This window comes from Felis catus, chromosome E1 (assembly GCF_018350175.1).
Source record: "Felis catus isolate Fca126 chromosome E1, F.catus_Fca126_mat1.0, whole genome shotgun sequence".
NCBI classification, from domain to species: Eukaryota; Metazoa; Chordata; class Mammalia; order Carnivora; family Felidae; genus Felis; species Felis catus.
The window spans coordinates 16767636-16784695 of NC_058381.1; the positions used below are offsets into that span (position 1 = coordinate 16767636).

At 37.3% G+C, this 17060-nt stretch overlaps 1 protein-coding gene across 4 annotated transcripts in view; it reads right to left on the reverse strand.

The window, feature by feature from the left end:
• Positions 1 to 17060, reverse strand: part of NSRP1 (nuclear speckle splicing regulatory protein 1) — a 61441-nt gene that overhangs the window by 27826 nt on the left and 16555 nt on the right. Inside the window, exon 3 of one of the 4 annotated variants that reach the window (XM_045044914.1) lies at positions 4972 to 5038. The exons of the other annotated variants lie outside the window; for them this stretch is intronic. The gene's annotated coding sequence lies outside the window, so the exon portion shown is untranslated. The remainder of the gene's footprint in view (positions 1 to 4971; positions 5039 to 17060) is intronic. 4 annotated transcript variants of the gene reach the window in all.

The following is a 17060-nucleotide window of genomic DNA, read 5'->3' on the forward strand; positions in this document are numbered from 1 at the left end:
ATTCTTTATAACAAACACCAAAATACATTCCAGGCCTTACTAAACATTTAAAAGTAAATACAAGTTGCAGAACATTAAGAGAAGAAAATGTTTCATTAAAAGGTAAAATGACAGTATGTCTATACAAATGACTTAGAGCAACTAAGACTCTCATATATCAATAGTGGAAATATAAAATGGTGCACCAACTTTGGAGAAGAATTTAGCAGTTTCTTAAAGAGTTACACATACACGTAACATGCAACCCAGCTACTCCATGCCTAGGTATTCATCCAAGAGAAATAAATGTATATATCCATACAAAGACTCATACACAAATGTTCACAGCCATTTTACTTTTAACAGCCAAAAATGGGAAACAATCCAAATGATCAACAGGTGAACAGATAAGCTGTCATGTATTTATAGAATAGAATATTACTCAGCAAGAAAAAAGAGTGGACTACTAAAACACACAGTGTGAATTAACCTCAAAGTAATTATGCTGAAAGAAGCCATCCACACCCCCTCAACCACAGTACATAGTGCATGATTCCATTTAAATAAATTCCTCAAAATGAAAATTATAGTTACAGAAATCAGATCAGTAGTTGCCAGGGGCTGGAGAGGGGATGGGAAGGGGCAAGAAGGAGGAACTACAAAGGGACATGAGAAAACTCTGGGGTGTGATGGGTATGTTCATTACCTTTACTGCAGTGATAGTTTCATGATATTTACTTATACTTAGCAAACTGTACACTGTAAATAGGTGCATGTATATATCAATTTTACCTCAATAAAGCTTTTTAAAATGTTTATTTGTCTTAGAGAGAGAAAGAGAGAGAGTGCAAGCAGGGGAGGGGCAGAGAGAGAGGGAGACACAGAATCTGAAACAGGCTCCAAGCTTTGAGCGGTCAACAGAGCCTGACACAGGGCTTGAACTCACTCACAAACTGCAATATCATGACCCAAGCCGAAGTTGGAAATTTAACCAACTGAGCCACCCAGGCACCCCTCAAAAAAGCTGTTTTTAAAAAGTAAAATAACATCAGGCCATACACAAAAAAACTATAGACTATTTTTACCTGTGGTGCGTAATTTTATGTTTATTTATCTTTCATGGTGGGTAATTTTAAACAAAAAATTAAATAATAGTAACAATTTTAATAAAATGAGCTGTGGTATTACAATTCAAAAACTTGGAAGAAGAGAGGATTTGAACCAGTGACAGGACTGAACAGTGTTTTAGAAAAGAACACCTCAATGAATTAACCTCAGGAAGAACAGAAGAACATATTTAAAAATAAAGCCAAGAGCCAAAATATGTCAAACCAAGTACATACGAGGACAGGTACAGAGCAAATTCAAAGGCAGGAATCTAGTAGCAGAAGCAAATTATAATGCAACAGATGAACAGACTGACAGAGACAAGCTAAGGAACATGGTCCAAGTATATGAAGCAAATCATTCCTGGAATGCTTAAAAACACTAAGATATGAGACTGATTTTAAGAACAGAAAGCAGGGTGGCCCAAATCAGGTGCAGCTAGAGAGTGTGTAGCTAAAAATGGGTCATAGTCAAGTAGAGTGCAGAATGAACAAAAGCAGTGTAGCTGTGCACAAAAAATAGGAGCCCGCAAAAAAAAATTCTCCTCAAAGTAAGGATGGCTGCTCCATCTGGCTTTCACTCCTGGTTGCTCAAAGAGAAATGGCCCTAATCCCAACAAAACACCCTTAGTAGCTTCTGAAATTTTAACTTCTCTCAGAAGTGAAGATATTTTAGTTTTAACTTGAATTATACATAAATTCACTTTCATAAAGTATTAAAAAAAAAAGCTCCTTGAAAGCAGAGATCTTATCTTATTCAAACTTTTATCAGTAACACCCAGTATTATGTCTTCTACACATCACATGCTTAAATGATACTTAAAAGTTTTGAACAAGAAAACCATCAAAAAAAAAAAAAATGTGCACTGAAATCTAGATTATCCACCTACTTTTTTCAATTAAAAATTTTTTTAATATATATTTTAAGTTTATTTTGAGAGAGAATGCCACAAGGGAGGAAGAGTCAGAGAGAGAGAGAGAGAGAGAGAATCCCAAGCAGGATCTGCACTGTCAGTGCAGAACCCACGAACCGTGAGCTCATGACTTGAACCAAAGTTGGACGCTTAGCCGACTGAGCCACTCAGGTGCCCCTACATTATCCACTTTCTGAATTATCACTTAATATTCCTAAACCAGTTTCCTTCCATTGCTCAGGACATCTTTTTTCCTTTCCCACTGTCAAGAAAATATGTGATCCCTAAATGGAAAACAACCAGTAAAAGCTTAAATAATTGGAAATGATAATTAGAAAAATTTGTGGCAAAAAAAAAAAAAATCTCATGTAATCAAAAGTCAAACATACATAATTTTTTAAATTAGTCATACTCAGCTTACAGTTCTTGGTAAGATACTAAGCCAAGCTCCCTCCCTTTGAAGTTGTTCTACAAGTGAGAGACTGAATATAAGAAAAAAACAAACAAACCAACAAACAAAAAACTGAAAAATCCCTGGGAAACAAATGCTGGCTTATCAGGACAAAGGGAGGGAAAAGTAGCAACCCAGAGCTGAACAACTTTGGGGGATGGGGCTGGATGATGGGACAGCTTTTCAGAAATGTCTCTCTCCAGTCTCCTCAGGTAAAAAAAAAGCAATTGCTCTGAGGTAATGTCAGGGTAGTACTCCAGTTTGCCTGGGGCAGCAGACCTGATCTCTGCTGAACAAACTTCCTTGGGAGCTTGGTCTTGATAAAGAGCAACTCTCTGATGGAGTTACTACCCTGAGGGATATAGTTACTAGGTAGATGATGCAAATGGGAAGTCCAGACTAACACAGTAGGGCTCTCTGCCCTGAGTTTCTTCTTCCTCCTGACAACCTTACCACTCCTCTCAAACAATACCAGTTAACTTAATGTAGCTGAAAATCTCAATGGAAAATGTGTTCATGGAGAAGAAAAGAAAACAAAACAAAACAAAAAAAATTCAAGCATTAAAGAAGTATAAAGACAATTAAAACCTTTTTAAAGATTAAAAACAAAATATAGGGGCACCTAGATGGCTCAGTCCATTAAGCAACTGACTTCAGCTCAGGTCATGATTTCTCAGCTTGTGGGTTAAAGCCCGGCATCAGGCTTGCTGCTATCCCCCACTCATGCTCTCTCTTGCTCAAAATAAACATTAAAAAAGTACAAAAAATTGTACATACATTAAAAAAAAGTTAATGACCCAGACAGAATTTATTTTTTTAAATGTATATTTATTTTTGAGGGGGAGAGAGGGAGAGAGAGGGAGGGAGGGAGGGGGAGGGGGAGAGAGAGAGAGAGAGAGAGAGAGAGAGAGAGAGAGAGAGAGAGAGAGAGAGAGAATGAATATGCAAGCAGGGGAGGGGCAGAGAGAGGGAGACACAGAATCCATAGCAGTCTCCAGGCTGAGCTATCAGCACATAGCCTGACACAGGGCTCAACCTCAAAAACTGTGATATCATGACCTGAGGTGAAGTCAGATGCTTAACTGATGAGCCACCCAGGCACCCCAGAATATAATTTTTTTTAATTTTAGAGAGCGCAGGGGATGAGAGAGAGAATCCCAAGCGGGCCCCATGCCCAGCGTGGAGCCTGACACAGGGCTTGATCCCATGACTATGGGGATCATGACCTGAGCTAAAATCAAGAGGTGGATGCTTAACTGACTGAGTCACCCAGGTGGCCCCAGAATATAAATTTTACATGACCCTAATACATAGCCTCAGAAATGAGAGGATATGGGTAACATGAAGTATAAATAGTTTTTTAAAAAAGAAACAAGGGATGCCCGGGTGGCTCAGCCAGTTAACCATCTGACTTCAGGTCATGATCTCTCTCACAAAATAAACATTTAAAAAGGAAGATTCTCTCCCTCTACCCCTCCCCCTCTTGCTCTCGCTCAAAAAATAAAAATAGATTTTAAAAAAGATGTATAAATTAAACAGGAATACATGAATGACCAAGAATTTTCTAGAATTAAAAAATGTTAAACTGACATTTATGTATAAGTAAAACATACAGACATACATAAATAACACTTTGATATATACAATGAAATATTAAGAGAATCAAAGACAAAAAGAAAATTCTAAAAGCTTCTAACAAGGTAGAGTTCACTTATAGAGGAATAAGATCAAAATGACATCAGATATCTCATCAGCAACACAAAGTTGCTGTGTGGAATAATTTTTAAATGTTGATAGACTTTTGAACCAATAAGTTTATATACAGATAAACTATCATCAAAAGTAAAGACCTCAGGCACACGAAGTCTTAGAAGATTTCCTGTATTAAAGGCCCTCTTTGAAAATACTCATTAAAGGAACTATTTCCAACAAGAATGATGTTGTGACATACATGAAAGTCAACAAATAATTTGGTAAAACTTATTATTATTTTTAAAAAAGAACAGAACAGGGGCACCTGCCCCTCCCCCATGCTTTCTCTCTCAAAAATAAACATTTAAAGAAAAAAAAAAAAAAAGAAGTGAAATGTGTAACTTTCCAAACTATGAAAAGAAAATTCAATCTATTCAGTGGGAAAAGGGGGAGGGGCAGAGACAGGGAGACACAGAATCTGAAACAAGTCCCAGGCTGTGATCTGTCAGCACAGAGATGTGGGGCTCAAACTCATGAACTGTGAGATCATGACCTGAGCCAAAGTTGGCCCCTAACTGAGCCACCCACGCGCCCAGCAGCATTATTCTTAATAACCAAAAAGTGGAAACAACGCAAATGCCCATCAACTGATGAATGGATAAACAAAATACAATAATATATATCCAACAACAAAATATTATTTGGCCACAGGAAGGAATGAAGTATTGACATGTGCTACAACACAGATAAACTCTGAAAGCATTATGTTATGTGAAAGAAGCCATGTTTTGTGACTATAAAAGGCCACATATTATATGACTCCACTTACTTGAAATGTTCAGAATAGGTAAACCCATTGAGTAGGAGACAGAAAGACAATCAGTGATTTCCAGGATCTGGGGAAAGGGGCAACGGGGAGTGACTGCTAACAGACAAGTTTCTTTGGGGGTGACAAAAATATTCTAAAATTAGGTAATAATAATGACTGCACCCTGTGAATATATTAACAACCAGTGAACTTTATGGCACGTGAGTTTTATCGCAATAATGTTACAAATACACATATATACACAAAGCAACAACTCTCACAAGTATAGGGACATCAACAATTTTAGATGGCAATTTTAACTTACTCTTCTCTGAAACTAATAGATCAATAGGAAAAGATTAATTACAGAAAATACAAGTAAGCTCAAACTAACAAATATATATAAAACTTACATACTGTGGAAAGTACACATGGTTTTCAAAGACACAAGAAGCATTTGCAAAAACCAACTATGTGCTGACCACAAAGTCAACAACTTCCCCTCCAAACAAACATATAATGTGTGTTCTTTGGTCCTAACAAAAAAACTAAAAATCTGTATTAAAAACAAAACAAAACCCAGCAACAAACATTAAAAAGCAAAACAAAACAAAACAAAACCTCCACCCATATGTCTAGAAACTCAAAAGCCATAGCTCTAAATCCTCAGGTTAACAAAGAAATTATAAATTACAAAATAATTTTTTAAGAAGTACAAAAACACTAAATGACAAAATCTGTGAGATAGAATACTCAAAAAAATCAAATACATTTATATACTTATATAAGAAAGATTAAAGTTCAAGTCGAAAAAGATCACAGAAGAACTCAAGTTGAAAAAGATCATAGAAGAACTAAAAAAAAAAAAAAAAAAAAAACCAAAGGAAACAAAGATATGGGCAGGAATCAATCAAATAGAGTATAAATCAACAAAATGCAAAAGATGAATAAAATCAGGGGCGCCTGGGTGGCTCAGTCAGTTAACCGTCTGACTTCAGCTCAGGTCATGATCTCGTGATTTGTGAGTTTGAGCTGTGTAAGGCTCTGTAATGACAGCTCAGAGCCTGGAGCCTACTTCAGATTCTGTGTCTCCCCCTCTCTCTGCCCCTCCCACGCTCATGCTCTCTCAATAATTAAACATTAAAAAAATTTTTTTAATTAAAAAAATGAATAAAATCAAATGCTGGTTCTTTGAAAAGATTAATATGACAAATTTCTGGCAAGATTAATCAAGAAAAGTGAAAAGGGATGCAAGCGTGATAAATGAAAGATTTAAAAGTACTATTATGATAATACTATGGTTACATTGTTATATGAGATTATAATATTTATGTTAATAAATCTGAAAATCTAAGCAGAATGGATATACTTTCTTAAATGGTTAAAGAACCTGAATAGACCAATAACCACAAAGACATCCTCTCCCAAAGAGCTGTAAACCCTGACAGTTATACAAGCTGAATTCTCCCCAATTTTCAAGGAGCAAATAATCCCTATTTTCTACAATTTGTTACAGGTAATAGAATACAAAGAGGGAAATATCTAACGTGTTTTATATGGCTAACATCATACTGATTTCTAAACTAGATGGTAACAAGAAAAGAACAGATAGCTATTTTGTTTTCTTAGATTCTGTATTTGTCTATTTGGCATCCATCCACCACAAGGCCGATTACATTAACTATATTTTCTTATTTTCTGTATTCTTGATGCTCTGGCATTTGCAACCTGGCAGAGAAACTTGTCTCTCCCAGGGTTGGCCATTTGTTGAGAGAGAGTGAAGGGTTCACCCAGGAATATATCTTTCACATGTAAATTAACCAACCTAGAACCCATACTCTGAATCATCTCCTTTATCTGGGTCTTATACTCCAGGAGGTACTATTTCTCAGTCCTAAGCACTAAGAGTCAGGTATCAGCAACCGGAGGTTCCTACCAGTCAATATTCTATGTTGTCATCGGTCAAAAAGAGTTGTGAAAACTTTGTGAGATTTAGTTAAAACATATTTACTATAATTTATGACCTCTTCCAATTATTAACTTAATTTACCAATAAAAGGAAAACTACATTTTATTCCGCTTAGAAACACAAACTTATTGGTGTGCCTGGTTGGTTAAGCATCTGACTTCGGGTCAGGTCATAATCTCACAGTTCGTTAGAGCCCTGCATCGGGCTCTGTGTTGACAGCTGTTGCCTGGAGACAGCCTACTTTGGATTTTGCATCTCTCTCTCTCTCTGGCCCTCCCCCACTTGCACTCTGTCTCTCTCTGTCAAAAATAAAAACATTTTTAAGAAAGAAAGAAAGAAAGAAAGAAAGAAAGAAAGAAAGAAAGAAAGAAAGAAAGAAAGAAAGAAAGAAAGAAAGAAAAGAGAAACACAAGCTTATTTTCCAAAGGAACATCATTAACTATGTTGGAAATAACTAGAACACTTATAATCAACAAAGGTCTTGTAGTCCTCCCCACAGGGCAAATTTTAATGAAATACACTTGGCAATGTATTTTTTTTTTTTTTCAAAAGACAAGCAACAGTTTGGCACCTAATATATAATCACAATGACCAAGTCAGGTGTGCAGCATCCCCAGTACAGACTTTATTAGAGTTCAGTTATACATACACAGTCTCTTGACACTGAAGATGTAGTTCTTACAGATAATGCCCAAAGGCAGGAAATGAATCTCCTCCCAAATGCTGCTTCTTATCTTTAAAGTAACCTCAAATTATTACTAAACTAATAAAGTAATTTTGTTCCAGAAAATGATCTGATCTATTTTATTTTCAGCTTTTGATAAATCCAAGAATGAGATGAGGGATTATTACTTTTTGTCTCACTATACACACTGAAACACAACAAGAAAATAAAGGGAAAAAAATTGTTAATAATTTTTTATGGTAAAGTTGGAATAGGCAGTATCAAAGGCTGTCAATAGATGAGGAAGATGTGTACAGTTTTGGAAAAATAAAAAGTTAATTTTGTTATTTAAAAGCAAATTTGGAAGTAAAGCTTTTACTGTCTTCTAATTAGAAACTGTCAGTTGTCGGTTTAAAAAAAATGAGTAAAAAGAGTGCAGTAAGACTGTACACAATAAAAAAAAATAATTCAAAAATATAATTATGGTTATTATTGCCTTCTTTATGGAATTTTTCTAACATAATGGCCCTTAGCTAATGGCTACAACCCAACATGAAGATCAAGATTCTATTAAAAAGCCAAAAAAAAAAAAAAAAAAAAAGCCAGGCTACCAAAATTATGACTGTCAAACACAAAGTAGGATGGAGACAGAACAAGAAAATTTCAGATGACTAATGATTAATGATGATATAGTTACTGCACACAGACAACACATTAGATTTATTGTAGCAATGTGGGCACTATATATTGCACTTCTACTCTGTGCCATGCAATGTACCAGGCATTTAATATTATAGTGATAAAGGCACAATTACACATCTACTCTATACCATACACTGTACTAGGCATTTAAGATATACTCTAAGCCTTAAAATAAACTTTTAGTAGGCAGTATTATAAAACAGGTTTGTTTGTTTTTAACGTGGAACTGAATCTCAGAGAGATTAAACAATTTGCCCAAGATCTTAAAGCTAGGAAAACAATGCAAAGCTTCTGGCAAATTAATACATGTTGCAGCCTCCTTTTCCTCCTAATCCAAACCTTCGAAATGACAGAAAAGAAATCCATAATCATGCTAGAAAACAAGAAGGGATACCTTCAACGGACTGGAAACTTGAAGAATATAAAAGGCAAGAAAGCAAACTGCTCAAAGAGACTGAATGCTAGAAAAGGTGGGAGTGGTTCCCAGGGTGCTACAAATTCTGAGATAAGGGATGCAAAGAGCAGGAAAAGACAGAAGACAGATTAACTCATTTTCTGGAAAAGGCAAATAACAGAGATTTCATTTCTGCCCTTAGTTGGAAAGTGAGAACACAGGAACTTGAGTTAGCCTGGTAAAATTTTAGAACACCAAGGATAAAGAGAAAAATCCTTAAAAACAACTGGTGAAGGAAGTTGGGAGTACAAATTACTTACAAAGAATTAGATTGATACCACACACCTCCATTTGGAAAGAGTGGATATAAAAACAAAACAAGTATTATATTTAAAAGTTCTGAAGGAAAGGGGGCACCGGGATGGCTCAGTCGGTCGAGCAGCCAGCTTGGTTTTGGCTTAGGTCATAACCTAACAGTTTGTGAGTTTGAGCCCCATATTGGCTCCATGCTGATAGTGTGGAGCCTGCTTGGGATTTTCTCTCTCTCCTTCTCTCTGCCCCTCCCCTTCTCTCTAAATAAATAAATAAATTAATTAATTAATTAAAAAAAATAAAAAAGTAAAAGTTCTGAAGGCAAGTAATTTTGAACTTGGAATTCTATACAAAGCCAAACTCTTTCAAATATGCCTAGCTGGCTCAATCCATAAAACGTGTGACTCTTAATTCTCAGGGCTATAAATTCGAGCCCTATGTTGAGTATAGAGATTACTTAAAAATAAAATCTTAAAAAAAAAGTTACAAGAAAATAACAAAGTAATAAAATATCATAAAATAGAAGACTAAAAAACTAAAAAATAGCAGATAATAATCAAAAAAGCTGATTCTTGAAAAAGGTAGTAAATAATATAGGCAAACTTTTATCAGGTCTAACAAAAAGGAGAGAAAGCAAACATCAGGAATAAAAAGCAGACAATTACAAATCCAGAAGAGATTTCAGAAGACATTTTAGCTACTACTGAAATTCTCTACAAATATGATTTGAATCCCTAAAAAAAAAAAAAAAAAAATTACTTAAAATTTAAATGGCCAACATTAGCTGAAAAAGTAGAAATGTGAACAGATTTAAAAAAAGAAGAAATCAAAATAGTGAAGGACAAAATGCAAATAAATTACTTTGCATTTTAACATATTTTAAAGGAAAATACTTTCCTTTTTTACTATTCTAGGGCAGAGGTTGTTAAATATTTTGGTTTCAGGACTTTTTTTTTTTTTTAAGTTTATTTACTTTTTTTTTTTTTTCAACGTTTATTTATTTTTGGGACAGAGAGAGAGGCAGAACATGAACAGGCGAGGGGCAGAGAGAGAGGGAGACACAGAATCCGAAACAGGCTCCAGGCTCTGAGCCATCAGCCCAAAGCCTGACGCAGGGCTCGAACTCATGGACCGTGAGATCGTGACCTGGCTGAAGTCGGACGCTTAACCGACTGCGCCACCCAGGCGCCCCTTATTTACTTTTTTGAGAGAGACAGAGACAGCACAAGCGGGGGAGGGGCAGAGAAAAAGGGAGAGAGAAACCCAAGCAGGCTCCATGCTGTCAGCTCAGAGCCCGATGTGGGGCTCGAACTCATGATACGTCAGATCATGACCTGAACTGAAACCGAGTCAGACGCTCAACTGACTGAGCCACCCAGGCACTTCTCAGGACCTTTTTTAATACTTCTTAAAATTACTGAGGACCCAGGGGCACATGGGTGGCTCAGTTGGTTAAGTGTCTGACTTTGGCTCAGGTCATGATCTCACAGTTTGTGGGTTCCAGCCCTGTGTCAGGCTCTGCACTCTACACTGACAATGTGGAGTCTGCTTGGTATTCTCTCTCTTTCTCCCTCTCTCTCTGCCCCTCCCTGACTTGTGCTTTCTCTCTCAAAATAAACTTAAAAAATAAAATAAAATTACTGAGGACCCACAGAACTTTTGCTTTCATGTGTTATCCTATCAATACTGACGTTATCTCTGTAATAGAATTGCTAGATTCTCAAATTTGCTGTATTCAATTTGTTGCAATTCACATGTAATGCAGCCTCTGGAAAACCCCACTGTACACTTCTGAGAAAAACGGTAAAAAAGCCAATGTCAAGGGAAGAGCCAAGATGGTGGAACAGCATGGAAGTTTTTTGTGTGTCTGGTGTCCATGAAATACAGCCAGACCAACACTAAACCACCCAACACACCTAGAAAACTGACTGGAGGATTAACACAACAATCATACAACCTGAACCACAGAATTAAGCAGGTACGTGGTGCAGAGAAGTGAACTTGGGGAGCGAGAAGGTGCAGGAAGGGAGGTGCTTCTGCCAGCAGAGAGAGGATGGAGACGGGGGGTGGGGGAGAATACAGGGAAAAGCACCCCTCCCCAAAAACAGCTAGAGAGAAAGTGGAAAATTGGAAACAGCTGCAGGGACTAAACTAAAAAGGGAGAAAGGATAAAGGAGACGGTTTAAATTCCATTAAGACTGTTAACAAGGGGAGTGCAGTCTGCAACTCCGCAGCTCAATACCTGGCAGTGCTCTGGGGGGAAGGGCGAATCCCCAGGAACAGAGTGGGGTCCAGGAGGATCTTCGGCCACATGGGGAAAAGCGGTTCTACTGCTGGAAGGACATTTGGTAGAGACTGTTGAAGCCACCTGGTCCCAGCAGACCCCAGAAAACAGCCACATTCGCTGGTGCTGGAACAAGGTCGTTAAGGGTGAAGCCTGGTGCCAGATGTGTGTTGTGATTTTCTATAATCCCTGAAAAGTTACTGCCACACTATCTCACCAACTTTTTCTGGGGCGGGCTGGCACCTGGCCATAGCCTCAGGGCACCGGCAGCAGCAGGGTCTAGCAAGCGTTCCTGTGTGCGGCCGACATTCAGCCATTGCCCATTCAGCCATTGCTCAGTGAGACCCTCCCACAGAGGGGCAGAACAGGTCAAAGCTGCAGTCCTTCAGAAGTAAGGGGTTGGGGAAAACAGCCGCATCTGAGACAAAACTCGGGAGAGAGGTACTGCCTGGGGCCTGGTCACGGAGAGTGAAAAAGCGGGGAGTGGACGAAGGCTGAAGACAGAGGACGGGTGCGCGATTGCTGATCAAGGAGAACAGACTGGGTGGCTGGGTGGCACCATTTTCACTGCTCCCGCGCATGCGCATACACACCTACCACGAGCCCAACCCTTCACCCCACTAGGCTAGCAGTGCCATCTAGTGGAGAGCAGAGTCATTACACTGAGCCCCACCCAACTGGGCCAACTTTGCTCTTCAAGAACACAAGTCTCACTGCCAGCTTAGTTTATGGACTCTAAAGCGCTACATAGACTGACTTCTAGGGGAAAATGAAGTAATTTCAGTCCTACTTCAATCTGGTAGTAGGTTCATCTATTCAATTTTCTTTTTTTTTCCTCTTTTACACTTCTTTTTCTTGAATACAGAAAGAGAAAAAATTCATTTTTATTTTCAATTTTTATTAAAAATATTTTTATTTAATTTTTATTAGATTTTTTTACTTTTGTGTAAATTTTTTCAAGTTTTATTTTACTTCCATCATTTTATTTTAGTCTCATTCAGTGTATTCACCTTTTCAAATTTTCAAACAATCTTCCTTTTTTTTAGTTTTTCTTTTTCTTGAATGCAGAAAGAGAAAAACTTCATTTTCATTTTTAATTTCTATTAAAAATATTCTTCTTTGATTTTTTACTATATTTTTTCCTTTGATGTAAATTTTTTCAAATTCTATTTTACTTCCATCATTTTATTTTAGTCTACTACACTGTATTCACTTTTTCAAACGATTTCCTTTCTTTTCTATTTTTCTTTTTCTTGAATATAGAAAAAGAAAAAATTCATTTTTATTTTTTTCATTAAAAATATTTTCCTTTAATTTTTTTCTACTATATTCTTTACTTCTGTGTATATTTTTTCAAATTCGATATTACTTCCATCATCTCATTTTAGTCTACTCCAGTGTATTCATTTTTTCAAATTCTCAAATGATTTCCTTTTTTTTCTTTTCCCCCTCCTTTTTTTTCTCTAATCTGTCAAACCACATTCAACACCCAGACCAAAACACACCTAGGATTTAGCATCATTTATTTGATTTTTGTGTGTGTTTTAAACTTTTTAATTTTAATATTTTTTTGATTTTAATTTTTTTAATTTTAATTTTTCTGCCTCATTAATTCCTTTTCTCCCTTCAAAATGACAAAATGAAGGAATTCACCCCAAAAGAAAGAGCACGATGAAATGACAGCCAGGGATTTAACCAACACAGATACAAGCAAGATGTCTGAACCAAAATTTAGAATCACGATATAGTAAGAATACTAGCTGGAGTCGAAAATAGATTAGAATCCCTTTCTGCAGAGATAAGAGAAGTAAAAAATAGCCAGAATGAAATTAAAAATGCTATAACTGAGCTGCAATCACGGATGGATGCAGAGGCGGCAAGGATGGATGAAGCAGTACAGAGAATCAGCAATATAGAGGACAAACATAGAGAATAGTGAAGCAGAAAAAAAGAGGGAGATGAAGGCAAAAGAGCACGATTTAAGAATTAGAGAAATCACTGACTCATTAAAAGGAACAACATCAGAATCATAGGGGTCCCAGAAGAGGGAGAAATAGGGGTAAGAAGGGTTATGTGAGCAAATCATAGCAGAAAACTTTCCCAACCTGGGGAAAGACACAGACATCAAAACCCAGGAAGCACAGAGGACCCCCATTAGATTCAACAAAAACCAACCATCAACAAGGCATATATCATAGTCAAATTCACAAGATACTCAGGCAAGGAGAGAATCAGGAAAGCAGCATGGCGGGGGGGGGGGGGGGGGGGGGGGGAGTCCCTAACCTACAAGGAAGACAGATCAGGTTTGCAGCAGACCTATCCACAGAAACTTGGCAGGCCAGAAAGGAGTGGCAGGATATATTCAGTGTGCCGAATCAGAAAAATATGCAGCCAAGAATTCTTTATCCAGCAAAGCTGTCATTCAAAACAGAAGGAGAGATATAAAATATCCCAGACAAACAAAAATTAAAGGAGTTTGCGACCACTAAACCAGCCCTGGAAGAAATTTGGGGGGGGGGGGGGACTCTCTGAGGGGAGAAAAGATGGGGGGGAAAATACATATATATATAAATATCAAAAGCAACAAAGATTAGAAAGGACAAGAGAACACCACCAGAAACTCCAACTCTACAAGCATCATAATGGCAATAAATTCAGATCTTTCAGTACTCACTCTAAACGTCAATGAACTCAATGCTCCAATCAAAAGATACAGGGTAACAGAATGGGTAAGAAAGCAAGATTCATTTATATGCTGTTTACAAGAGACCCACTTTAAAACAAAAAGAAATTTTTTTTACATTTTATTTATTTTTGAGAGAGAAAGAGAGAGACCGAGCACGAGCGGGGGAGGGCAGAGAGAGGGAGACACAGAATCTGAAGTAGGCTCCAGGCTCAGAGCTATCAGCACAGAGCCCAATGCAGGGCTCGAACCCACAAACCGTGAGATCATGACCTGAGATGAAGTCAGTTGCTTAACAGACTGAGCCACCCAGGTGCCCCACAAGAGACCCACTTTAAACCTAAAGACACCTTCAGATTGAAAATAAGGGGATGGAGAACCATCTATCATGCCAATGGTCAATAAAAGAAAGCTGGAGTAGCCATACTTATATCAGACAATCTAGACTTTAAAATAAAGACTGTATCAAGAGATGCAGAAGGGCATTATATCATAATCAAGGGGTCTATCCTCCAAGAAGACCTAACAATTGTAAACATTTATGCACCAAATGTGGAAGCACCCCAATATATATATCAGTTAATCACAAACATAAAGAAATTCTTCGATGGTAATACCATAATAGTAGGAGACTTCGACACCACACTCACAGCAATGGACAGATCATCTAATCAAAAAATCAACAATGAAACAATGGCTTTGAATGACACACTGGACCAGATGGACTTAACAGATATATTCAGAACATTTCGTCCTAAAGCAGCAGAATATACATTCTTCTCCAGTGCACATGGAACCTTCTCCAGAATAGACCATACACTGGGACACAAATCAGCCCTAAGTAAGTACAAAAAGACTGAGATCATACCATGCATACTTTCAGACCACAACACTATGAAACTCGAAATCAACCACAAGAAAAAATTTGGAAAGGTAACAAATACTTGGAGACGGAAGAACATCCTACTAAAGAATGAATGGGCTAACCAAGAAATTAAAGAAGAAATTAAAAAGTATATGGAAGTCAATGAAAATGATAACAACCCAAAACCTCTGGGATTCAGCAAAGGCCGTCATAAGAGGAAAGTATATAGCAATCCAGGCCTTCCTAAAGAAGGAAGAAAGATCTGATACACAACCTAACCTTATGCCTTAAGGAGGTGGAAAAAGAACAGCAAATAAAACCAAAAACTAGCAGAGGACAGGAATTAACAAAGATTAGAGCAGAAATTAATGCTATTGAAACCAAAAAAACAGAACAGATCAATGAAACCAGGAGCTGGTTCTTTGAAAGAATTAACAAAATTGATAAACCACTAGCCAGTTTGATCAAGAAGAAAAAGGAAAGGACCCAAATAAATAAAATCAAGAATGAAAGAGGAGAGATCACAACTGACACAGCAGAAATAAAAACAATAATAAAACAAGAGTCCAGGGCCAGATGGCTTTCCAGGGGAATTCTACAAAACATTTAAGGAAGAGTTAACACTGATTCTCTTGAAGCTGTTCCAAAAAATAGAAATGGAAAGAAAACTTCCAAACTCTTTCTACAAAGCCAGCATTACCTTGATTCCAAAACCAGACAAAGACCCCACTAAAAAGGAGAACTATAGACCAATTTCCCTGATGAACATGGATGCAAAAATCCTCAACAAGATATTAGCCAGCCAGATCCAACAATACATTAAAAAAATTATTCACCACAACCAAGTGGGATTTATACCTGGGATGCAGGGCTGGTTCAATATCCGTAAAACAATTAACATGATTCATCACATCAATAAAAGAAAGGACAAGGACCATATGATCCTCTCAATAGATGCAGAGAAAGCATTTGACAAAATACAGCATCCCTTCTTAATAAAAACCCTCAAGAAAGTAGGGATAGAAGGGGCATATCTTGGGATTATAGAAGCCATATATGAATGACCCGACACTAATATCATCCTCAATGGGGAAAAACTGAGAGCTTTCCCCCTAAGGTCAGGAACAAGATAGGGATGTCCACAGTCACCACTGTTATTCAACATAGTATTGGAAGTCTTAGCCTCTGCAATCAGACAACACAAAGAAATAAAAGGCATCCAAATTGGCCAGGAGGAGGTCAAACTTTCACTCTTTGCAGATGACATGATATTCTATATGGAAAACCCAAAAGATTCCACCAAAAAACTGCTAGAATTGATTCATGAAATCAGCAAAGTTGCAAGATACAAAATCAATGCACAGAAATCGGTTGCATTCCTATATACCAACAATGAAGTGACAGAAAGAGAAATCAAGGAATCGATCCCATTTACAGTTGCACAAAAAATCATAAAATACTTAGAATGTATCTAACCAAAGAGGTGAAAAATCTATACGCTGAAAACTATAGAAAGCTTATGAAACAAACTGAAGAAGACACAAAAAAATGGAAAGACTCCATGCTCCTGGATAGGAAGAACAGATATTGTTAAAATGCCGATATTACCCAAAGCAATCTACATATTCAATGCAATCCCTATCAAAATAACACCAGCATTCTTCACAGAGCTAGAACAAATAATCCTAAAATTTGTATGGAAACAGAAAAGACCCAGAATAGCCAAAGCAATCTTGAAAAAGAAAACCAAAGCAGGAGGCATCACAATCCCAGACTTTAAGCTATACTACAAAGCTGTAATCATCAAGACAGTATGGTACTGGCACAAAAACAGACACTCAGATCAATGGAACAGAATAGAGAACCCAGAAATAGACCCACAAACATATGGCCAACTGATCTTTGACAAAGCAGGAAAGAATATCCAATGGAATAAAGACAGTCTCTTCAGCAAGTGGTGCTGGGAAAACTGGACAGCGACATGCAGAAGAATGAACCTGGACCACTTTCTTAAACCATACACAAAAATAAACTCAAAATGGATGAAAGACCTAAATATAAGACAGGAAGCCATCAAAATTCTCGAGGAGAAAGCAGGTAAAAACCTCTTTGATCTTGGCCGCACCAACTTCTTACTCAACATGTCTCCAGAAGGGAGGGAAACAAAAGCAAAAATGAACTATTGGGACCTCATCAAAATAAAGAGCTTCTGCACAACAAAGGAAACAATCAGCAAA